The sequence below is a fragment of the Ranitomeya variabilis genome, chromosome 2, assembly GCF_051348905.1.
Source record: "Ranitomeya variabilis isolate aRanVar5 chromosome 2, aRanVar5.hap1, whole genome shotgun sequence".
NCBI lineage: Eukaryota > Metazoa > Chordata > Amphibia > Anura > Dendrobatidae > Ranitomeya > Ranitomeya variabilis.
The window spans coordinates 169084215-169109800 of NC_135233.1; positions in this window are offsets into that span (position 1 = coordinate 169084215).

A 25586-nucleotide genomic window follows, 5' to 3' on the forward strand; every position below is an offset into this window, starting at 1 on the left:
GAGGCATATGGGAAAAAGAACCGTGTGATACAATCACATCGGAGATATGCTGTGCCTGGTTGTAGGTCTCCCTAGACGCCTCTTCACAGCCGAAGAGCTAACTACCCCTAAAGATAGAAATAGAAGCCTAACCTTGCCTCAGAGAAATTCCCCAAAGGTAAAGGCAACCCCCCACATATATTGACTGTGAATTAAGAGGAAAGTCACAAACACAGGAATGAAACAGGTTTTAGCAGAGGAGGCCAGACTTCACTAAATAGTCAGAGGATAGAAAAGGGAACTATGCGGTCAGCACAAAAGACTACAAAAAACCACGCAGAGTAAGCAAAAAGACTTCCCACACCGACTCACGGTGTGGAGGTGCCACTCTGCACCCCAGAGCTTCCAGCTAGCAAGGGAATATCATGATAGCAAGCTGGACTAGAAATTGGCAGTACTAAGAAATATATTCAGGAAGCAGTAACAACAAATGAACTAGCAAAGACTTAGCTTCTGCTGGAGGAGACAGATCCTCAGAGAAGTCCAAGAGAGATCTGAACCAATACTGGAACATTGACAGCTGGCATGAAGTAACGATCTGAGTGGAGTTAAATAGGGAAGCCAACATAGCAATAAACGAGAGCAGCTGACAAAGCCAACCTCAGTGACCAGCAGTTCCGCTCAAAGCCACCAGAGGGAGTCCAAGAGCAGAACTAACCAAAGTACCATTCATGACCACAGGAGGAAGTCCGAGAACGGAATTCACAACAGTACCCCCCCTTGAGGAGGGGTCACCGAACCCTCACCAGGGCCCCCAGGCCGATCAGGACGAGCCAAATGAAAGGCACGAACTAAATCGGCAGCGTGGACATCGGAGGCAACAACCCAGGAATTATCCTCCTGACCATAGCCCTTCCACTTAACCAGGTACTGAAGCTTCCGTCTCGAAATACGAGAATCCAAAATTTTTTCCACCACATACTCCAACTCCCCCTCAACCAACACCGGGGCAGGAGGATCAATGGAGGGAACCATAGGCGCCACATACCTCCGCAACAACGACCTATGGAACACATTATGGATGGCAAAAGAAGCTGGAAGGACCAAACGGAATGACATCGGGTTGAGAATTTCAGAAATCTTATAAGGACCAATGAAACGAGGCTTAAACTTAGGAGAAGAAACCTTCATAGGAACATAACGAGAAGACAACCAAACCAAATCCCCAACACGAAGTCGGGGACCAACACAACGACGGCGGTTAGCGAAACGTTGAGCCTTCTCCTGGGACAACGTCAGATTGTCCACTACGTGAGTCCAAATCTGCTGCAACCTGTCCACCACAGAATCCACACCAGGACAGTCAGAAGGCTCAACCTGCCCCGAAGAAAAACGAGGATGAAAACCAGAATTGCAAAAAAAAGGCGAAACTAAAGTAGCCGAACTAGCCCGATTATTAAGGGCGAACTCAGCCAATGGCAAGAAGGTCACCCAATCATCCTGATCAGCAGAAACAAAGCATCTCAGATAGGTTTCCAAAGTCTGGTTGGTTCGTTCGGTTTGGCCATTTGTTTGAGGATGGAAAGCCGAAGAAAAAGACAAATCAATGCCCATCTTAGCACAAAAGGACCGCCAAAACCTAGAGACAAACTGGGAACCTCTGTCCGACACAATGTTCTTCGGAATGCCATGCAAATGAACCACATGTTGAAAAAATAATGGCACCAAATCAGAGGAGGAAGGTAATTTAGGCAAGGGTACCAAATGGACCATCTTAGAAAAGCGATCACAAACCACCCAGATGACAGACATCCTTTGAGAGATAGGAAGATCTGAAATAAAATCCATGGAAACATGCGTCCAAGGCCTTTTCGGGACTGGCAAGGGCAAAAGCAACCCACTGGCACGAGAACAGCAGGGCTTAGCCCGAGCACAAGTCCCACAGGACTGCACAAAAGAACGCACATCCCGAGACAAGGAAGGCCACCAAAAGGACCTAGCCACCAAATCTCTGGTCCCAAAAATCCCAGGATGACCAGCCAACACTGAGCAATGAACCTCAGAAATAACTCTGCTAGTCCATCTATCAGGGACAAATAGTTTCTCCGCTGGACAACGGTCAGGTCTATCAGCCTGAAACTCCTGCAGCACCCGCCGCAAATCAGGGGAGATGGCAGACAGAATTACCCCCTCTTTGAGAATACCAGCCGGCTCAGGGACACCCGGAGAATCAGGCACAAAACTCCTAGAAAGGGCATCCGCCTTCACATTCTTAGAACCCGGAAGGTATGAGACCACAAAATCGAAACGGGAGAAAAACAGCGACCATCGAGCCTGTCTAGGATTCAACCACTTGGCAGACTCGAGATAAGTCAGATTTTTGTAATCCGTCAAGACCACCACGCGGTGCTTGGCTCCCTCAAGCCAATGTCGCCACTCCTCGAATGCCCACTTCATAGCTAGCAGCTCCCGATTGCCAACATCATAATTACGCTCAGCAGGCGAACATTTTCTAGAACAGAAGGCACATGGCTTCATCACAGAGCCATCAGAACTTCTTTGAGACAAAACAGCCCCTGCTCCAATCTCAGAAGCATCAACCTCGACCTGAAAAGGGAGCAAAACAACTGGCTGACGCAACACAGGGGCCGAAGAAAAACAACGTTTAAGCTCCTGAAAAGCCTCAACGGCCGCAGGGGACCAATTCACCACATCAGCACCTTTCTTTGTCAAATCAGTCAAAGGTTTAACCACACTAGAAAAATTAGCGATGAAGCGACGGTAAAAATTAGCAAAGCCCAGGAATTTCTGGAGGCTCTTCACAGATGTAGGTTGAGTCCAATCATAAATGGCCTGAACTTTAACAGGATCCATCTCGATAGTAGAAGGGGAAAAAATGAAGCCCAAAAAGGAAACCTTCTGAACTCCGAAGAGACATTTAGACCCCTTCACAAACAAGGAATTAGCACGAAGGACCTGGAATACCATTCTGACCTGTTTCACATGAGACTCCCAATCATCCGAAAAGACCAAAATATCATCCAAATATACAATCATGAATCTATCCAGATACTTTCGGAAGATGTCATGCATAAAGGACTGAAACACAGATGGAGCATTTGAAAGCCCGAATGGCATTACCAGGTACTCAAAATCGCCCTCGGGCGTATTAAATGCTGTTTTCCATTCATCGCCCTGTTTAATACGCACAAGGTTATACGCCCCTCGAAGATCTATCTTGGTGAACCAACTAGCCCCCATAATCCGAGCAAACAAATCAGACAGCAGAGGCAAAGGGTACTGAAATTTGACCGTGATCTTATTGAGAAGGCGGTAATCTATACAGGGTCTCAGAGAACCATCCTTCTTGGCCACAAAAAAGAACCCTGCTCCCAACGGTGATGAAGACGGGCGAATATGCACTTTCTCCAAGGACTCCTTTATATAACTCCGCATAGCGGCGTGCTCTGGCACAGATAAATTGAAAAGTCGGCCCTTAGGAAACTTACTACCAGGAATCAAATTTATAGCACAATCACAATCCCTATGAGGGGGTAGTACACTGGATTTGGGCTCATCAAATACATCCTGGTAATCCGACAAAAACTCAGGGACTTCAGAAGGAGTGGAAGCAGAAATTGACACCAACGGAACATCGCCATGTACCCCTTGACAACCCCAACTAGACACAGACATTGATTTCCAATCCAATACTGGATTATGAACCTGTAGCCAAGGCAAACCCAACACGACCACATCATGCAAATTATGCAACACCAAGAAGCGAATATCTTCCTGATGTGCAGGAGCCATGCACATGGTCAACTGAGTCCAGTACTGAGGTTTATTCTTGGCCAACGGCGTGGCATCAATTCCCCCTAATGGAATAGGGTACTGCCAAGGCTCCAAGAAAAAACCACAGCGCCTGGCAAACTCCAAGTCCATCAAATTCAGGGCAGCGCCTGAATCCACAAATGCCATAACCGAGTAGGATGACAAAGAGCAAATCAGAGTAACAGACAAAAGAAATTTAGGCTGTACAGTACCAATGGTGACAGACCTAGCGAACCGCTTAGTGCGCTTAGGACAATCAGAGATAGCATGAGTGGGGTCACCACAGTAAAAACACAGCCTATTCTGATGTCTGTGTTCTTGCCGTTCAGTTCTGGTCAAAGTTCTATCACATTGCATGAGCTCAGGCCTCTGCTCAGAGGACACCGCCAAATGGTGCACAATTTTGCGCTCACGCAAACGCCGATCAATTTGGATGGCCAAGGACATTGATTCATTCAGACCAGCAGGCGTGGGGAATCCCACCATAACATCCTTAAGGGCTTCAGAAAGACCCTTTCTAAAAATTGCTGCCAGGGCACACTCATTCCATTGAGTAAGCACAGACCATTTTCTAAACTTCTGACAATATATCTCCGCTTCATCCTGACCCTGACACAAAGCTAGCAAGATTTTCTCTGCCTGATCCACTGAATTCGGTTCGTCATAAAGCAATCCAAGCGCCAGAAAAAACGCATCTACATTAAGCAATGCAGGATCTCCTGGCGCAAGGGAGAACGCCCAGTCTTGAGGGTCGCCACGCAACAAAGAAATAATAATTTTTACTTGCTGAATGGGGTCACCAGAGGAGCGGGGTTTCAAAGCAAGAAACAGTTTACAATTATTTTTTAAATTCAGAAACTTAGATCTATCCCCAGAAAACAAATCAGGAATTGGAATTCTAGGCTCTAACATCGGATTCTGAACTACATAATCTTGAATGCTTTGTACTCTTGCAGTGAGATGATCCACACAAGAGGACAGACCTTGAATATCCATATCTACACCTGAGTCCTGAACCACCCAGAGATTAAGGGGAAAAGAGAGACAAAACACACTGCAAAGAAAAAAAAAATGGGTTCAGAACTTCTCTTATCCCTCTTTTGAGATGCATTAACACTTTGTTGGCCAGCTGTACTGTTATGGACCTGGTGGTTAGGAGCACCCGGAATGACCTGATGAGTAAACTAGTAATCGGAACAAGCTCTGGGAAAGTGGGAACTCAGCTGACCGCAAACCCTACTCCTATCACACACACACTAGAAATAGCCGTGGAGCGTACCTAACTCTCCCTAGACGCCTCTTCACAGCCTAAGAGCTAACTACCCCTAAAGATAGAAATAGAAGCCTAACCTTGCCTCAGAGAAATTCCCCAAAGGTAAAGGCAGCCATACATATCAACATATATTGACTGTGAGTTAAGAGGAAAGTCACAAACACAGGAATGAAACAGGTTTTAGCAGAGGAGGCCAGACTTCACTAAATAGTCAGAGGATAGAAAAGAGAACTATGCGGTCAGCACAAAAGACTACAAAAAAACACGCAGAGTAAGCAAAAAGACTCCCCACACCGACTCACGGTGTGGAGGTGCCACTCTGCACCCCAGAGCTTCCAGCTAGCAAGGGAATATCATGATAGCAAACTGGACTAGAAATTGGCAGTACTAAGAAATATATTCAGGAAGCAGTAACAACAAATGAACTAGCAAAGACTTAGCTTCTGCTGGAGTAGACAGGTCCTCAGAGAAGTCCAAGAGAGATCTGAACCAATACTGGAACATTGATAGCTGGCATGAAGTAACGATCTGAGTGGAGTTAAATAGGGAAGCCAACATAGCAATAAACGAGAGCAGCTGACAAAGCCAACCTCAGTGACCAGCAGTTCCGCTCAAAGCCACCAGAGGGAGTCCAAGAGCAGAACTAACCAAAGTACCATTCATGACCACAGGAGGGAGTCCGAGAACGGAATTCACAACAGAGTTGCTGAGGATTTTCCCTTCTAATCTGCATGAGGATGTCCTCACTGAGATCAGTTTTGTACTTTGTCCAAATCTCAAGAGGATTTGAAATGCTACAGGTTGTTCGAATAATAGCAAAGAGGTGTCTTAGTTGCTTTGGGGTTTGTGTGGCTGCTGCTTCACTGAGGGTCATGTCCCAGTGTCCATCATTTTCCAGAAGTCCTTTTCTTTGGCAAGCTTCCCTGAATATTTCACACACATAGCCTCCGACGGTCTTCAGGTCAGAAAATGATGTAGGGCCTTGGACAACATGAAGTAACATGCGCAGGTAGAAGCACTCTGCATTTGACGGATGAACAGTGTAGACGCGACCAAGAGTATCAGTTGCTTTCACCTCTGGATAGCCTTCAATATCAAGCCCCCGTTTCCTCCATTCCAGTGTTTTTCTTGAGGCATTCCAAGTGTAGTACTTTGGTAAATCACAGTAGAGAATTGTTTTTGCAAAAGTGTCTTGTTGACACAGCTCAAAAAATGCCAAGAGGGTGGTCTTAGGAGCTGCTGCTGCAAGTTTGCTGGGTTAAAATAAATTCTCTGTCCATTTTCCAAGTGCACTCTCAGATGCACAACTGGTGGGTAGCGCTCATGAATGGAGAATCCTAGTATTCTCCAAACATCTTCATTGCTGCTTATGTTCCTGCCCATCTGGAGTTCAAAAACTGCTTGATCACTTCCTTCGTGGACATATTTGCAGATATACTTGATTGATTTCACAGAGTGGCAAGATTCGACATTTATGTGGGCCTGGGAGATTTTTGAAAGCAAAGGGTTGTAAGGCACTACCCACCTGTTGTCAATTTCTATCTCTTGGAGTGATGATCCAACACGCATTTTGAGCTTTGCTGTGAAACCACCATCGCCTGGCTTTCTTCTTCGGTAGACTGGATATCCATCTTGTCCTGTTTGGGTTTCTTGGACCAGGGATCGTGGGTAATGCTTTGAACACCTGCCATCAATCATACCGGGAGAAGTTTTGTTGAGACTCCCACACGGACCATGGATCATGTTTTTTGTGATGGTGTCAAACAACAATGGGTCAATCTGAAGGTCTGGCAATTCGGCACTGATGATATTGTCAATTTCGGTAGGCTGTATTTTTTGCTTCAGCCAGATCAAGATATGGGCGTGAGGAAGGCCTCTTTTTTGCCTTTCAACTGAATACATCCAGCACTGCATCTCACCATAAATATGTGATTTTGTGATGAGATTAGTCATTTTTGAAAGTTTCTGTTTGAAAAATCCGAGCAATAAGGTCATGGCGATTCACTGTTTTTCAGCCCGGCAACAGGTGCCCTCCAATTTCCTGCCAGGCAGGATTGCAAGTAAAGGTGATGAAAAGATCTGGATGGCCATACTTTCTCACATAAGTCATTGCATCCTGTGTATAGTCATGCATGTGTCGTGGGCTTCCAGTGACAGTTGATGGAAGAATAACCATTTTCCTCAACTCTTTTGGGATCAGCATCATTTGCAACAGCATCTCTAAGGTGAATATATTCCTCTGCCCTGAGCTTCTTTTGATTTAGTCGGATATTTAAAAGACGTTCACTCTCAATCTTTGCATACATGTCAACAATAAATTGGTGGAAGAGGTGTTTGCATTTCAAGATGTGATTTTCCTCTGCAAAACTTGTCATGATCCTATATGCATAGAAGTCCATGGCAGACACTTTTTTTTCCTGAAGGGTTGCCTGTTGTAGGATCTGTCTGAGGTATTCCAAAGTGATAGCCATCCTGTCCCTGCCAAAAGATGATTGGATATTGCAGTGCATCATAGGACCTGTGATTTTCTGCTACTCGTTGCAAACTATTGTTCCTTTTCTGAAGCACAATGTCACGGCTTTGAAAATCATTACCTACAATCAATATGGCTACCTCATCAAATGTGGGAGCATTGAAACGTCACTGATGTTCTCCTTGTGGTGTTTTGTCAGCTCGAATGACAACCTTGTAATCGTCATTTGGCATGCATTCAAGTGCAGTCTTGAAAAGTTGAACATATGGATTGTTGGAGTGAAGGAACTGCTGCAAAATAGTGACAATATCAAGGCGAGTGTTAGGAGTTAAAGAGCATCTCCGCTGAGCCTCTGCTTCTGCATTTCCCATGAAGAAGAGTTGAAGAAATTGAGGTTCTTCTCCTTGTAATGGAAGCAGTGAGCCAATTGAGTGGTAAACCTGTCCTTGAACTTTAAATGTCGGCATAAATCCTGTTGTAAACATACATTTCTTTTGTTGCACCAAATGATGTCATTTGGAAGCAGGAGTTGTACTTCCTGATGTTGTCCAAGAAATGCTGTGATATTGTACTGGTACCTGTCATCAGAGACTTTAGGGGATCTGGTGGTGACAGGAGAGGTGGAAGTTTTATCTTGCCATTTGCACAGCATAAACCTGGCGGTTCATCTTTCCATTTTAAGGCACTGCAGTACATGCAGACCACATCCATTTTCCCTATCTGAACTTTAGGATTATCCTGATAGTTTATGTCTGACTGGTAACAAAAGGCAGCATGTTTCAAATCTCCAACCATTTCCTGTGCCCTGGTGGAAGAAATAGCAATTCTCTTAGTGGCAAGTCGGCCTTCTCTCTGCTGAGATGACTCATTGGCCCTTGAGGAAGCAGCTCTTCTTCTCTTATCTGCAAGCCTCTCTTCCCTCTCCTCAGAAAGTTCATGGGGTCTTGAGGAAGCAGCTCTTCTTCTCTTATCTGAAATCCTCACTTCCCTCTCCTCAGAAAGTTCATTGGCCCTTGAGGAAGCAGTTCTTGTTCTCTTCTCTGCAAGCCTCGCTTCCCTCTCAGAAAGTTCATTGGCCCTTGAGGAAGCAGCTCATGTTCTCTTGTCTGCAAGCCTCGCTTCCCTTGAGGAAGCAGCTGCTGTTCTCATGTGTTTCAGCCTTGTTTCTCGGTCTTCACATTTTTCATTGGCCTGTAATGCAGCTTTTCTTTTCGCATCAGCTGACATTCGTGCCATGGAATTCCTTTTCTTATTGTGGTAAAAATAGTCTGTAACTGGCAGTTTCTATATCCTCTCACATAGAGGTAATGTGACTGACATCAGCCTTTCCACCAACACACCCTAACTGATATGCTACTACCTCACACAAGCTTTGTTATACTGAGAATGTCCTTTGTTGCCTATGTTAACCAATCAGAGCTCAGATTAATTAACTGTAGCAAAATAGAAGCTGAGCTGTGATTGGTTGCTATTGGCAGCCTGATAAATCCCAGCCAACAGGAAGCCCTCCCCCCTGGCAGTATATATTAGCTCACATATACACATAATAGACAGGTCATGTGACTGACAGCTGCCGTATTTCCTATATGGTACATTTGTTGCTCTTGTAGTTTGTCTGCTTATTAATCAGATTTTTATTTTTGAAGGATAATTCCAGACTTGTGTGTGTTTTAGGGCGAGTTTCATGTGTCAAGTTGTGTGTGCTGAGTTGCGTGTGGCGACATGCATGTAGCGACTTTTGTGAGATGAGTTTTGTGTGGCGACATGCGTGTAGCAACTTTTTGTGTGTCGTGTTGCATGTGACAGGTTAGTGTAGCAAGGTGTGTGCAGCAGGTTTTGTGCATGGCGAATTTAGCGCGTGGCGAGTTTTATGTGTGGTGCGTTTTGAGTATGTGCAAGTTTTGTGTGAGGCAACTTTTGCATGTGTTGCAACTTTTGTGCATGTGGCAATTTTTCCGCGTGTGCAAGTTTTGCGTGTGGCGAGTTTTCCATGAGGTGAGTTTTGCACATGTGGCGAGTTTTGCGTGAGCCTAGTCTTGCATGTGGCGAGTTTTGCATGTGGCGAATTTTGCGTGTGGCGAGTTTTGAGCGGCGACTTTTGTGTTTCGACTTTTATGTGGCGACGTTGGTGTATGTGTGGTGAAATGTGTGCTGAGGGTGGTATATGTGTTGAAGCACGTGGTAGTGTGTGGCGCATTTTGTGTGTGTGTTCATATCCCCGTGTGTGGTGAGTATCCCATGTCGGGGCCCCACCTTAGCAACTGTACGGTATATACTCTTTGGCGCCATCGCTCTCACTCCTTAAGTCCCCCTTGTTCACATCTGGCAGCTGTCAATTTGCCTCCAACACTTTTCCTTTCACTTTTTCCCCATTATGTAGATAGGGGCAAAATTGTTTGGTGAATTGGAACGCGCGGGGTTAAAATTTCGCCTCACAACATAGCCTATGACGCTCTCAGGGTCCAGACGTGTGACTGTGCAAAATTTTGTGGCTGTAGCTGCGACGGTGCAGATGCCAATCCCGGACATACACACACACATACATACACACACACATTCAGCTTTATATATTAGACTAGCTGTTCTACCCGGCTTCACCCGGGGTAATAACTGCTGTTAGCAAAATAGAATGTGTTAACAAAAATTTATTCTGCACAAAAAAACCACAAAACAAATAGATAGAAATGTAATTATTAAAAGGCAAAAACTAAGCTAATAGAAGCATTTTACAACATATATTTCAACACCAGAGATATTCCACAGAGATTTAACTAAATTGGCCAAGTAATGTGAAGTAATCTTCTACTACTTATTCGAGAGCCTTTTGATAAACGACATTCTTAGTTTTTCCTTCAGGTGCAAAGACAAACAGATTTTTGGCTGTTCCAACTCTTGAACAGGCCACATAAAGTTGACCATGAGAAAAGCATGGAGATTGTAAATCTAAGCTAGCTGAAGAGCCCGGCGTTGCCTGGGCATAGTAAATATCTGTGGTTAGTTATAGCACCTCACTTCTCTTATTTTCCCATCACGCCTCTCATTTTCCCCATCACATCTTTCATTTTCCCCCTCACATCTCTCATTTTCTCCCTCACACCTCTCATTTTCCCCCTCACTCCTCTTATTTTCCCCCTCACTCCTCTCAATCCCCCCCTAACACTTGTCATTTCGACCTCACATCTGTCATTTTCAGATCACTCCACTATTTTCCCTCACTCCTCTCATTTTGCACTCACACCTTTTCATTTTCACCTCACACCTCTCATTTTCACCTCAGTATATACATGTTTGTCATCTCCCTTATATATAGTATACACCTGTATGTCATCTCCTGTATATAGTATATACCTGTATGTCATCTCCCCTGTATATAGTATATACCTGCTGTGTGTCATCTCCCCTGTATATAGTATATACCTGTATGTCATCTCCTCCTATATATAGTATATACCTGTATGTAATCTCCTCCTGTATATAGTATATACCTGTGTGTCATCTCACCTATATATAGTATATATCTGTGTGTCATCTCCTCCTGTATATAGTATATACCTGTATGTCATCTCCTGTATATAGTATATACCTGTAGGTAATCTGCTCCTGTATATAGTATATACCTGTGTGTCATCTCCTTCTGTTTATAGTATATACCTGTATGTCATCTCCTGCTGTATGTAGTATGTACCTGTGTGTAATCTCCTCCTGTATATAGTATATACCTGTGTGTCATCTCACCTATATATAGTATATATCTGTGTGTCATCTCCTCCTGTATATAGTATATACCTGTATGTCATCTCCTCCTATACATAGCATATACCTGTATGTCATCTCCTCCTGTATATACTATATACCTGTAGGTAATCTGCTCCTGTATATAGTATATACCTGTGTGTCACCTCCTTCTGTATATAGTATATACCTGTATGTCATCTCCTGCTGTATGTAGTATGTACCTGTATGTCATCTCCTCCTCTATATAGTATATACCTGTGTGTCATCTCTCCTGTATATAGTATATATCTGTGTGTCATCTCCTCCTGCATATAGTATTTACCTGTGTGTCATCTCCCCTGTAAATAGTATATACCTGTGTGTCATCTCCTCCTGTATATAGTATATATCTGTATGTCATCTCCTCCTGTATTAGACCTCGTTCACACGTTATTTGGTCAGTATTTTTACCTCAGTATTTGTAAGCTAAATTGGCAGCCTGATAAATCCCCAGCTAACAGTAAGCCCACCCCCTGGCAGTATATATTAGCTCACACATACACATAATAGACTGGTCATGTGACTGACAGCTGTCGGATTCCTATATGGTACATTTGTTGCTCTTGTAGTTTGTCAGCTTATTAGTCAGATTTTTATTTTTGAAGGATAATACCAGACTTGTGTGTGTTTTAGGGCGAGTTTCGTGTGTCAAGTTGTGTGTTTTGAGTTGCGTGTGGCGACATGCATGTAGCGACTTTTGTGAGATAAGTTTTGTGTGGCGACATGCGTGTAGCAACTTTTTGTGTGTCGAGTTGCATGTGACAGGTTAGTGTAGCAAGTTGTGTGCAGCAAGTTTTGCGCATGGCGAGTTTTGCGCGTGGCGAGTTTTATGTGTGGTGCCTTTTGAGTATGTGCAAGTTTTGTGTGAGGCAACTTTTGCATGTGTTGCAACTTTTGTGCATGTGGCAATTTTTCTGCGTGTGCAAGTTTTGCGTGTGGCGAGTTTTCCATGAGGTGAGTTTTGCACGGGTGGCGAGTTTTGCATGTGGAGAGTTTTGCGCGTGGCGAGTTTTAAGCGGCGACTTTTGTGTTTCAACTTTTATGTGGCGAGGTTGGTGTATGTGTGGTGAAATGTGCGCTGAGGGTGGTATATGTGTTCGAGCACGTGGTAGTGTGAGGCGCATTTTGTGTGTGTGTTCATATCCCCGTGGTGGTGTGGTGATTATCCCATGTCGGGGCCCCACCTTAGCAACTGTACAGTATATACTCTTTGGCGCCATCGCTCTCATTCTTTAAGTCCCCCTTGTTCACATCTGGCAGCTGTTAATTTGCCTCCAACACTTTTCCTTTCATTTTTTCCCCATTATGTAGATAGGGGCAAAATTGTTTGGTGAATTAGAAAGCGCGGGGTTAAAATTTCACCTCACAACATAGCTTTGATGCTCTCAGGGTCCAGACGTGTGACTGTGCAAAATTTTGTGCCTGTAGCTGCGACGCCTCCAACACTTTTCCTTTCACTTTTTCCCCATTATGTAGATAGGGGCAAAATTGTTTGGTGAATTGGAAAGCGCGGGGTTAAAATTTCACCTCACAACATAGCCTATGACGCTCTCGGGGTCCAGACGTGTGACTGTGCAAAATTTTGTGGCTGTAGCTGCGACGGTTCAGATGCCAATTCCGGACATACATACATACATACACACACACATACACACATTCAGCTTTATATATTAGATTACATGTCCTATTGAAAACTTCCCATGGGGAATAAGGGAATTTGTTTTGAGATATCTATTTCTGACTTTAATGTTTCTTATGTAGCTTTATCCTTTCTTAGTACGTATCGTTACGACAAGTCATCAATATCAAATAGACATTTGGCACCCTACCAATCAGCTGTTACCAGCACTGTTTAGTACTGCCCCTGGAAACTGCAGATCTTCGCGGATATGAGCCACTTGCTGCAGAAAGAACATATTACATGATTGGACAGCTCAGGTTTGCCAGTCACTTTTTTGTCATGAGACAACATCAGCAATTCTGCTATGTACTTAACTCCTTAGTGACGGAGCAAATTTTGACCTTCATGACCAGGCCAAATTTTAGAAATCTGACCAGTGCCACTTTATGAGGTAATAACTCTTGAACGGATCCCGGTGATTCTGAGGTTGTTTTTTGTGACATTGTAGTTCATGATAGTGGTGAAATTTCTTCGATATGACTTTCATAAAAGTGAACCCCACAGTTTGTTACGCACTTTCCTGCGAGTGCGGTGATACTCCACATGTAGTCAAAAAGTTCTGTTTGGACAAATGGCAGGGCTCGGAATGAAAGAGGCACAATTTGAATTTAGAACACAAATTTGGCTCTGTTTGCAACAGATTGTCATATTTGCTGAGCATGTGTGGTTCAAGAGCAACAGAAATCCCTTATAAATGTATTTTTTTTTTTAATTATTCCTTGCAATGTATTTATATAGGGAGGTAGTAATTAGTTTGATACCACAACTGTAAGCAGTTGATACAACACAAGTATGAAAATTTTGAATTTTCATTTTTTTCACTGTCATAATTTTTTCATTGTCATCAATCTTTTTTGTACGTTCTGAGGAACACACTTCAAATTTTATTGCACCAGTTTTTCAGTGTTCAGAAATGCATCCAATATGGCACCAAAGTGAGTACTGGACATATGGTTGTGCCTATAATAGATAGCACACCATTTGGTCATTAGGGTAAAATTTAAGGAATTCCAGGACACATTCAAAGCTTACAGAGACACTGAGCTACCAAACAAGAAATTCCTTCCAGAAATTATTACTCACGGAGGGAGGCATGCCCCTAAAACCCATGTGCTTATTATAAAACTTGGTCTTGTTAACAAAACAGTTGTCCTGCAATTGTGTATATTGTAGCAGGAAGAATAAACTGTACTGGAATGACCGGCAAAATGTGAAGGAAAATGCAGTTAACTATGTGGCAAACCTGAGTATGTTCCAAAGATGAAAGAACACCAGCAGGGCTGGAATGACAGGTTTATCTTTCAAAAAGACTGGTCATACAAAGTCTGTTTAGCTCCATCAATACCTATAAGAAGGATGAATATGCCAATAGACTTGGTACAACATAACAGGCTCCCACATGCCAAGGTAGGAACCACAAAACAACCAATCACCTGCATATTTGTAAAAGTATTATCTGGTACAGGAGGTTCGGCAAGTACCATACAGAAAGCCCAAAGTGTATAAATACAGTACAGCCTCATGATTAGAGCTCCTCCAATAAAATGATCATGACAGTTTCACCAATATAAATAATATATTAGTAATATAAATGCAAATAAAAGTTTTGTGTAGCAACACATAGTCCTAAAAACAATCAAACTAAGATGAATGGTCAAAATGTTTATGTGAGTAATCAAGTTCTGGAATTGTCAGATGACCTGACTTTTGAAGAACATTTGTGGGGTCCACATTCTGGAGTATACAGTCCTGACCATCGTTATTGGCACCCATTATGTCTAAGTAAATAATGTTGACTATCTCTTGAAAAAAATGAATCAAGTGAAACACTTTTTTTGCATGGAGCACTCATGTTAAATACAAAAAAGCAAATGATAAACAATAATTTAAACAGAAAACAATGGGAGGGAAATAGAAAAATCTAAAGCTGGATGAGACACTGGTATTGGCACCATTTACATTAGGCTATGTGCACACGTTGCAGATTTCCTGCAGAACTGCAGCGTTTTTTTCTGCGCAGAAACGCTGCAGATCTGCAAGTGATTTACAGTACAATGTAAATCAATGGCAAAAATAAATGCTGTGCTAATGGTGCGGAAAAATCTGCAGCAGATTCAAAAAAGGACCATGTCACTTCTTTTGTGCAGATCTGCAGCGTTTCTGCAACCCACTCCATTATAGAAATCCGCAGTGGTAAAAACGCATGAAATCCGCAGGAAAACCACACAAAATCTGCAAGAAAAATGCATAAAATCTGCACCTGCTTTTTATGCCAAGAGATGCAGAATCCGCACAGAAAATTCCACAGGCAAATCTGCAACGTGTGCACATAGCCTTAATTTAGTATAGAAACACATTTTGACTCGCCTGCGGTAAATCACAAATGAGAATCACCTGTGATAAATTGGCAGTGCCCATGTGACATGAATTAGCCAATGAATGATGGCTTCAGTGTTTTAAAAAGCCACATGGTAGGGCCCTGTTCATTGTCACAATGATGAAGACAAAAGGAACTGTCTGAGGACATCAGAACTGCTATTATTTGCCAACACAAGACTTCTAAAGGGTATAAGGTCATCTACAAAGACCTTGGTATCTCAATTTCAACAGCTATTAAGAAGTGTGCCAAGCATGTAACTGTCAAGAACTTCCCTGGATGTCGGAGAAAAGGAAAATTGACAAGTGAAGTCTTCAAAGGTTGGTGCAAATGGTGGAAAAAACACCACGTCAAAAATCCAAAGACCTGAAGGCCAATCTGGAACAGTCTGAGGTCACAGTTTCAACAAATACCATACTCCACACACTAAACCAAACAGAGCTTTATGGCTGAAGGCCAAGGTAGAAACTATTACTTAAGAAAAGACATAAAAAGAAACAACTGATTTTTTGCCAAAGAGTACCTTGACAAACCACAAAACTTCTGGGAAAATGTCCTGTGGACAGATGAAACAAAAATAGAGCTTTTTGCCAATGCAAAGCATTTACAGATGGCGCAATGAAGCTTATAATTAAAAGAACACCCTAGTAACAGTTAAGCATGGTGGAGGATACAAAAGTTGTGGGGTTGCTTTGCTGCATCTGGTACTAAAGGCTTTAGCCATATCACAGGAATCATGAAATTAGAAAATTATCCAGAGATTTTAGAGTTAAATGTCCTACCCAGTGTAAGGAAACTTGATTTGAGTCGAAGATCATGGGTCCTCCAGCAAAACAATGACCTAAAACACACATCGAAAACTACACAGGAATGGTTGAAAAGAAAAAATGGACTATTTTAAAATGGCCAGGAATGAGTCCTGACCTCAATCCCATTGAAAATCTTTGGGGTGAGCTGAAATCTGCCATTGGGAAAAAGAACCCTGCAAACATTCAAGAGTTTGAACAAACTGGAAGAAGCTTTTTTGATGGCTACAAGAAACAATTGGAGGCTGTCATCAGTGTCAAAGAGTGTGCAACCAAGTATTAGTTAGGCATGCCTATATTGCTTCACATGCTGTTTATTCTGTTTCTTCTTTGTTTTTGAACTTACATGCTGCAATTTCAATGTTTTGTTATTGTATTACTTTGGACCACTAAATAAAAAATTCTGAAGATATAACTTTGGTACATTTCTGTTTATTTCTGAAGATATTGTATAGTCTATGAAAAAATGAAGGGGTTCCAATAATGGTGAGTAGGACTGTACAGACGTGGGTATGTGGACGAGAATTTGTCTGAATAATAGTGTGGTTTGTGAGTGATCAAGTCCTGGAATTCATTGTTAAATGGGTAATATGTGTTTACTGATATTCCTCTCTACCTGGGCCAACTAAACAGAAAATATAAATTAGTTGAAAAAACAAAGATGCTTCCACACAATTTGTTATTCATATCAAACGAATAACATATAGCAGAGGGCATTTAGGTAATCGAGGGTCCACAGGTTTCAGTACCTGTAGCATTAGAGGTAAACAGTATATTGATAAATGTACCCTACCAGTAGAAACCATCCTTAGCAGTGTACCCGTCAAAAAAACTCAATTTCCTCCTATATAGTCCTCCATACAGAATAATGGACTCCATATATTGCTCCATACAGTAGAATGGGCCCCATATAATGCTCCATACAGAATAATGGCTCCCTCCTCCACCCCCTACTGCCCCCTCCAACCTCCCTCATCTCTGCCACACACTTTAAAAATAGGATCGACCAAACAAGGCAAGTCTTCATTGTTCAACCACAACTCCTTTGTATACCATACCAATGCCCAAACCCCATAACCTCCCTATCCAACATCACTGAAGGGGGGCTTAATTGTCTCGTCTCCAAATCGCACCTCACCACCTGTGCGCTCGACCCCAACCCATCCCACCTCCTCCCCAACCTCACCACCACTCTTATCCCATCCCTAACCCACCTCTTCAACCTATCACTAACTTCTGGCATCTTCCCTTCTGCTTTCAAACATGCCACAATCACGCCTATCCTTAAAAAGCCAACCCTCGATCCAACAGCTATGTCCAGCTATCGCCCAATATCGCTGCTCCCATTCGCTTCCAAACTCCTGGAGCAGCACGTCCACGCTGAACTTACCTCCCACCTCTCATCTAACTTGCTCTTTGACAATCTACAATCTGGTTTCCACCCCCATCACTCAACTGAGACTGCCCTGACCCAAATCACTAATGACCTACTTACAGCCAAAGCTAACGGACAATATTCTGTACTCCTCCTTCTAGACCTGTCCTGTGCTTTTGACACAGTCTCCTACTACAGATCCTCTCCTCCTTTGGCATCAAAGACCTCGCCCTATCCTGGATCTCCTCATACCTTCCCAACTGCACATTCAGCGTCTCCCACTCCCACACTACCTCCTCATCCCACCCCCAAGGCTCTGTTCTAGGACCCCCTACTCTTCTCAATCTATACGCTTGGCCTGGAACAACTCATAAAGTCTCATGGATTCCAGTACCACCTTTATGCTGATGACACTCAGATCTACATTTCTGGCCCAGACGTCACCTCTCTGCTGTCCAGAATCCGGAGTGTCTATCAGTCATATCCTCCTTTTTCTCCTCTTGCTTCCTCAAACGCAATGTGGACAAATCTGAACTCATCATCTTTCCTCCATCTCATAGATCTTTTTTACCTGACCTATCTATCGCAATTAACGACATCACGCTTTCCCCCGTACCGAAAGTCCACTGCCTCGGAGTAACCCTTGACTCTACCCTGTCCTTCAAACCGCACATCCAAGCTCTTTCCACCTCCTGTCGCCTCCAGATCAAAAATATCTCCAGAATCCGTCCTTTCCTCAACCGTCAATCTACTAAAATGCTTTGCTTGTGCATACCCTCATCATCTCTCACCTTGACTACTGCAACATCCTTTTCTGTGGCCTCCCTGCTAACACCCTTGCACCTCTCCAGTCCATCCTTAACTCTGCTTTCTGACTAATTTATCTCTCTCCTCGCTACTCCTCCGCTTGCCCCCTCTGCAAATCTCTTCACGGTCTCTCATTCCCTCAACGTATCCAGTTCAAATGACTAATACTGACCTACAAAGCCATCCATAACCTGTCTCTTCCATATATCTCTGAACTAATCTCCCAATATCTTCCCTTATGTAATCTCCGGTCCTCCCAAGACCTCCTTCTCTCCTCCACACTTATTCGCTCCTCACCCTGCTCCTCCAAGACTTCTCCCGAATATCCCCCATCCTCTGGAATTCTTTGCTCCAACACGTCAGACTATCAACCACATTCGGATCCTTCAGACGGAACGTGAAAACCCACCTCTTCAGGAAAGCATACAGCCTGCACTGACCCCGCTGCCTCCTCACCACTACTAAAGCTACCGCCTCACCAACACCAGAGCTCCTGCAACCCTCAACCTATTGTCTCCTTCCCCACCATCCTGTAGAATGTAAGCCCGCAAGGGCAGGGTCCTCGCCCCTCTGTATCAGTCTGTAATTGTTAGTTTGCTTACTGTAAGTGATATCTGTAATTTGTATGTAAGCCCTTCTCATGTATAGCACCATGGAATCAATGGTGCTATATAAATAAATAATAATAATAAAAAAAATAATAATGGGCCCATAAAATGCTCCATACAGAATGAGCCTCGTATATTGCTCAATATAGAATGGGGCACATATAATGCTCTATACAGAATGAGCCCCATATATTGCGCCATACAGAATGGGGCCCATATAATGGTCCATACAGAATCAGCCCCATATATTGCTCAATATAGAATGAGGCACATATAATGCTCTATAAGAAATGAGCCCCATATATTGCGCCATACAGAATGGGCATCATATAATGCTCTATACAGAATGGGCACCATATAATGCTCCAAACAAAATTGGCCCCATATAATGTTCAATACAAAATGGGTCCCATATAATGCTAAATACAGAATGAGCCACATATATTGCTCCATACAGAATGGGCCCCATATATTGCTCCATACAGAATGGGCCTCATATATTGCTCCATACAGAATGGGCCTCATATAATGCTCCACACAGAATGAATCCCATATATTGCTCCATACAGAATGAGCCCCATATATTGCTCCATACAGAATGGGCCTCATATAATGCTCCATACAGAATGGGCCCCAAATAATGCTACATACAAAATGGGCCCCATATAATGCGCCATACAGAATGGGGCCCATATAATGGTCCATACAGAATGAGCCCCATATATTGCTCAATATAGAATGAGGCACATATAATGCTCTATAAAGAATGAGCCCCATATATTGCACCATACATAATGGGGCACATATTATGCTCCATACTGAATGGGCCCCATATAATGCTCCATACAAAATGAGCCCCATATAATGCTCCATAGAGAATGGGCCCCATATAATGCTCCATACAGAATGGACCCATATATTGCACCATACATATATTGCACCATACATACCGTATATACTCGAGTATAAGCCGACCCGAGTATAAGCCGACCTTAATTTTGCCACAAAAAACTGGGAAAACTTATTGACTCGAGTATAAGCCTAGGGTAGGAAATGCAGCAGCTACCGGTGAATTTCAAAAATAAAAATAGATGCTCCATACCATTCATTATTGCCCCATAAGATGCTCCATATAAAGCTGTGCCACATATAATGCTCCATACATTTCATTATGGCCCCATAGATGCTCCATATAAAACTGTGCCATATAGAATGCTCCATACATTTCATTATGGCCCCATAGATGCTCCATATAAAACTGTGCCATATAGAATGCTCCATACATTTCATTATGGCCCCATAGATGCTCCATATAAAACTGTGCCATATAGAATGCTCCATACATTTCATTATGGCCCCATAGATGCTCCATATAAAACTGTGCCACATATAATGCTCCATACATTTCATTATTGCCCCATAGATGCTCCACATAAAACTGTGCCACATATAATGCTCCATACTGTTCATTATTGCCCCATAAGATGCTCCATATAAAGCTGTGCCATATATAATGCTCTGCACCGTTCATTATGGCCCCATAGATGCTCCATATAAAGCTATGCCATATATAATGCTCCATACCGTTGATTATTGCCCCATAGATGATCCATATATAGCTGTGCCATATAGAATGCTCTGCACCATTCATTATGGCCCCATAGATGCTCCATATAAAGCTGTGCCATATAGAATGCTCTGCACCATTCATTATTGCCCCATAGATGCTCCATATAAAGCTGTGCAATATATAATGCTGCTGCTGATGCAATAAAAAAAAATGACATACTCACCTCTCTTGCTGCCCGCAGCTCCTCAGCTTCCCGTCTCGGTGTCTCTCCGCACTGACTGTTCAGGCAGAGGGCGGCACGCAGATTAGTACGTCATCGCGCCCTCTGACCTGAACAGTCAGAGCAAGAGGACGGGAAGACTGAGCGGCGCCCGGCGTGTGGAACGCGGACAGGTAAATATGACATACTTACCTGCTCCCGGCATCCCTGGCTCCTTATCCCAGACAGATGGTCTCCGGGTGCCGCAGCCTCTTCCTCTGTCAGCGCTCATTAGAGGACTGAATATGCGGCTCCACCCCTATGGGAGTGGAGTCCATATTCATAACTTTAATGAGCGGTCCCACGTGACCGCTGAACAGGGGAAGAGCTGCGGCACCCAAAGACCATGGGACAGGCAGGGGGAGCGCCAGGAGCCCCGGAAGCAGGTGAGTATATGACAGACCTGTCTCCCCCTCACCCGCCGACCCTGCCGCTGACCGTGACTCAAGTATAAGCCGAGAGGGGCACTTTCAGCCCAAAAATTTGGTCTCAAAATCTCGGCTTATACTCGAGTATATACGGTATATATATTGCACCATAATTTTTACAATTCTGACCACTGTCACTTTATGCGGTTATAACTCTGGAACACTTCAACGGATCCCACTGATTCTGAGAATGTTTCTTTGTGACCTATTGTACTTCATGTTAGTGGTAAAATTTATTCGAAATGACTTGCTTTTATTTGAAATTTTATGCCCTTAAATCAGAGAGCGGCGTCACACAAAATAGTTAATAAATAACATTTCCCGCAAGTCTACTTTATATCAGCACAATTTGGGAAACATTTTTTTTTGTTAGGACGTTTATAAGGGTTAAAAGTTGACCAGCGATTTCTCATTTTTCCAACAAAATTTACAAAACCATTTTTTTAGGGACCACCTCACATTTGAAGTGACTTTGGGGGGTCAGTGTAACAGAAGATACCCCAAAGTGACACCATTCTAAAAACTGCACCCCTCAAACCACATTCAAGATGTTTATTAACCCTTCAGGTGCTTCACGAGAACTAACACAAAGTGGAAGGAAAAAATCAACATTTTACTTTTTTCACTAAAAATTTACTTTGGAACTATTTTTTTATTTTCACAAGGGTATAAGGAGAAAATGGACCACAAGATTTGTTGTGCAATTTCTCCTGAGTACGCTGATACCCCATATGTGGGGGAAAGCCATTGTTTGGGTGCATGGCAGGGCTCAGAAGGCAGGGAGCACCATTTGACTTTTTGAACACAAAATTGGCTGGAATCAATGATGGCGCCATGTCGTGTTTGGAGACCCCTTGATGAACCTAAACAGTGGAAACCCCCTAATTCTAACTCCAACCCTAACCCCAACACACCCCTAATACTTTAGCCCAAGCCACTTTAGCCCAACTCTCTTTAGCCCAACTCACTTTAGCCCAACTCTAACCCTAATGGAAAAATGGAAATAATTTTTTTTTTATTTCATTATTTTTCCCTATTTAAGGGGGTGATAAAAGGGGTTTTATTTACTTTTTTTTATTTTGATCACTGTGATAGTGTCTATCACAGTGATCAAAATGAACAAATAGGAACATTTTCCTACTGTTGCCGGGTGCCGGCATGCGCCCGCCAATTTCTCCCGGAAGAAGATGCCGGGGGACATCACAGGGTGATTCCTGGACTCCAGAGGTACAGGGGGGGCGATCGGGGGACTCCATTTCTCTCTCCTTTAATAACGGCGATCGCAACAATGGGGTCGGTAAAAATTGACCCAAATCGTGTGCTTTGGGGTCTCAGCTACCCCCGGCAGCCAAGACCCCTGAGAAATTCCGATTCCTGGGGATGCTGTACACTTTTTCCACAGCGCCGTTAATTAAAGGCGCTGTGGTTTAAGTACCCTTAATTGCCGCTGTGAAAAGGCGTATCAGCGGTCGTTAAGGGGTTAAAATAATGCTAAACTTGTGTTTGTGCTTATACAATTAAAAGTGTAAGACTGTGTTCCCCCGATGAGTTTTTGAGCACACTGAGATTTATAGAAATTGCATACCCACCAAGCTTTTTGTACGCAGTATAAAAATACTTCTTCATGCACTGAGTTTTATGTGGGGATTTTCCCCATAGATTTGAATTAGATTAGTAAAATCTACAGGTAAAAAATGCACATAGGTTTTTAGTGTGTTTCAGCTGCGGAAACACAATAAAAAAAACTCATGTAATTTGCACATGGCTATAAAGTTTTGTCAAAGCAAAATACCAGAAAGTATAAAACAAAAGTTTTATTTCAAACATGACATGTCAAAAAGATATGAAAAAAAAACAGAATAAAAATGCATGCAAAATAAACACTCAAAAATGCACTGAAAACAACACAAGTAGTATGATTTACCTAATAGGTGCAGAAATTCTGCAACATCAAAAACTCTCCAAACCTAGCCTAATAGCTATGTTAAAAGTTTTGGATAGAGGAGGAAGGTGGTCCCATCTGATTAACGTTAGCAGTTTGTCTGTATGTATCTTAAAGTTTACAAATGAATTATTTGTTATTTATTTTGCTCAACATGGAAAGTTATAAATGTTTGCAAATCACCCCTTCTCAATCCTTTTTTTTTTCCCCTTTTAAAATAACAACCCTTATACTCATCTTCAGTGCCAGCGCTGTTCCAGCGGTGTCGGCACTGTCTTGAAATAATGTGGCCTCTTTACACTCTGTGTCTTCAGATATATTGCTCACATCCGCAGGAAGTAAATGCTACTGCTCTTTCTCTGTATGTACAGTATGTGATACGTCCGAAGGTGGGGAGTGTAAAGCAGCTGCTGATTGGCTGCAGGGTTTGTGTGACATCACATGATTACCAGTAGTGACAGTGCTGGTACCAGTGACATTATAAACAGGAGCTCTGGATAATAGTGTCAGTGTATAGGTAATACAGTGATCACCAGTGACATTACACACAGGAGCTATGTATATGGTATACAGGTAATACAGTGATCACCAGTGACATTAAACACAGGAGCTCTGTATATAGTGTCAATGTACCGGTAATACAGTGATCACCAGTGACATTAAACACAGGAGCTCTGTATATTTAGTGTCAGTGTTCAGGTAATACAGTGATCACCAGTGACATTATGCACAGGAGCTCTTCATATAGTGTACAGATAATACAATGATGACCAGTGACATTATACACAGGAGCTCTGTATATAGTGTCAGTGTATAGGTAATAAAGTGATCACCAGTGACATTAAACACAGGAGCTCTGTATATAGTGTCAATGTACCGGTAATACAGGGATCACCAGTGACATTAAACACAGGAGCTCTGTATATTTAGTGTCAGTGTTCAGGTAATACAGTGATCACCAGTGACATTATGCACAGGAGCTCTTCATATAGTGTATAGTGTACAGATAATACAATGATCACCAGTGACATTATACACAGGAGCTCTGTATATAGTGTCAAAGAATAGGTAATACAGTGATCACCAGTGACATTATACATAGGATATCTGTATATAGTGTCAATAAACAGGTAATACAGGGATCACCAGTAACATTATACACAGGAGCTCTGTATGTAGTGTTGGTGTACAGGTAATACAGGGATCACTGTTGTGAATTCTGTTGTGGGTTCTGCTCTTAGGCTCCCTCCGGTGGTTATAAGTGGTAGTGCTGCTGTTTGTCCTTCACAACAGTCATCAGCTGCTTCCACTTTGGACGGGGCTATTTAGTCTGGCTCCTTCCTTTATTGAGTGCCAGTTGTCCATTGTTTTCTAAGGGATCCACATCTCTGCTTGGTTTCTCCTTCTGGATTGTCCAAATCATCAAAGATAAGTCCTGGCTCTGTTTTTGCAGTACACATGCGGTGGACTTAATAGTTCTGTGAATTGCTATGTCTTTTCTTGTCCAGCTTTGTCTGTGTTAAGATTTACTCAGCCAAGTTGGAAGCTCTGGAGTCACAGAGTTACCCTCCATGCCTTTAGTTAGGTGTGGAGATTTTTGTATTCTCTGTGGTGGATTTTGTAGTATTTTTTATACTGACCGCACAGTACTCTTTCCTGTCTTTTCTTTCTAGGTAGCGTGGCCTCCTTTGCTAAATTCTGTTTTCAGTCTGCGTTTGTAATTTCCCTCTCCTCTCACAGTCAATATTTGTGGGGGGCTGCCTTTCCTTTGGGAATTTTCTCTGAGGCAAGATATTATTCCTGTTTCTTTCTTTAGGTGTAATTAGTCCTCCGGTCGTGACGAGGTGTCTAGGGAGTGACAGGAACATCCCACGGCTACTTCTAGTTGATGTGTTAAGTTCAGGGTCTGCGGTCAGTATAGAGGCCACCTACTCCAGAGCTCGTCCATGCTGCTCCTAGGCCACCAGTTCATAACAGTACAACTGGCCAACAATGAGTTAACCACATCTCAAAAGAAGGGAAAGAAAGTGCTGAGCCATTTTTTTTTCTGTACTCTGTTGTGTTTTTTTCCCCTCTTCACTTCTGGGTGGCTCAGGAGTTAGGCGTTGACATGGATGTTCAGGGACTTGCTTCTCGGGTGGATCAACTTGCTGCTAGAGTACAGGGTATTTCTGATTATATCGTGCAGACTCCTGTTTTAGAGCCTAGAATTCCTACCCCCGATCTGTTCTTCGGGGACCGGTCCAAATTTTTGAGCTTTAAAAATAACTGTAAACTGTTTTTTGCTCTTAAGCCCCGTTCCTCTGGTGATCCCATCCAGCAGGTAAAAATTGTCATTTCTCTGTTGCGTGGTGACCCGCAGGATTGGGCTTTTTCCCTGGAATCTAGGAATCCGGCCTT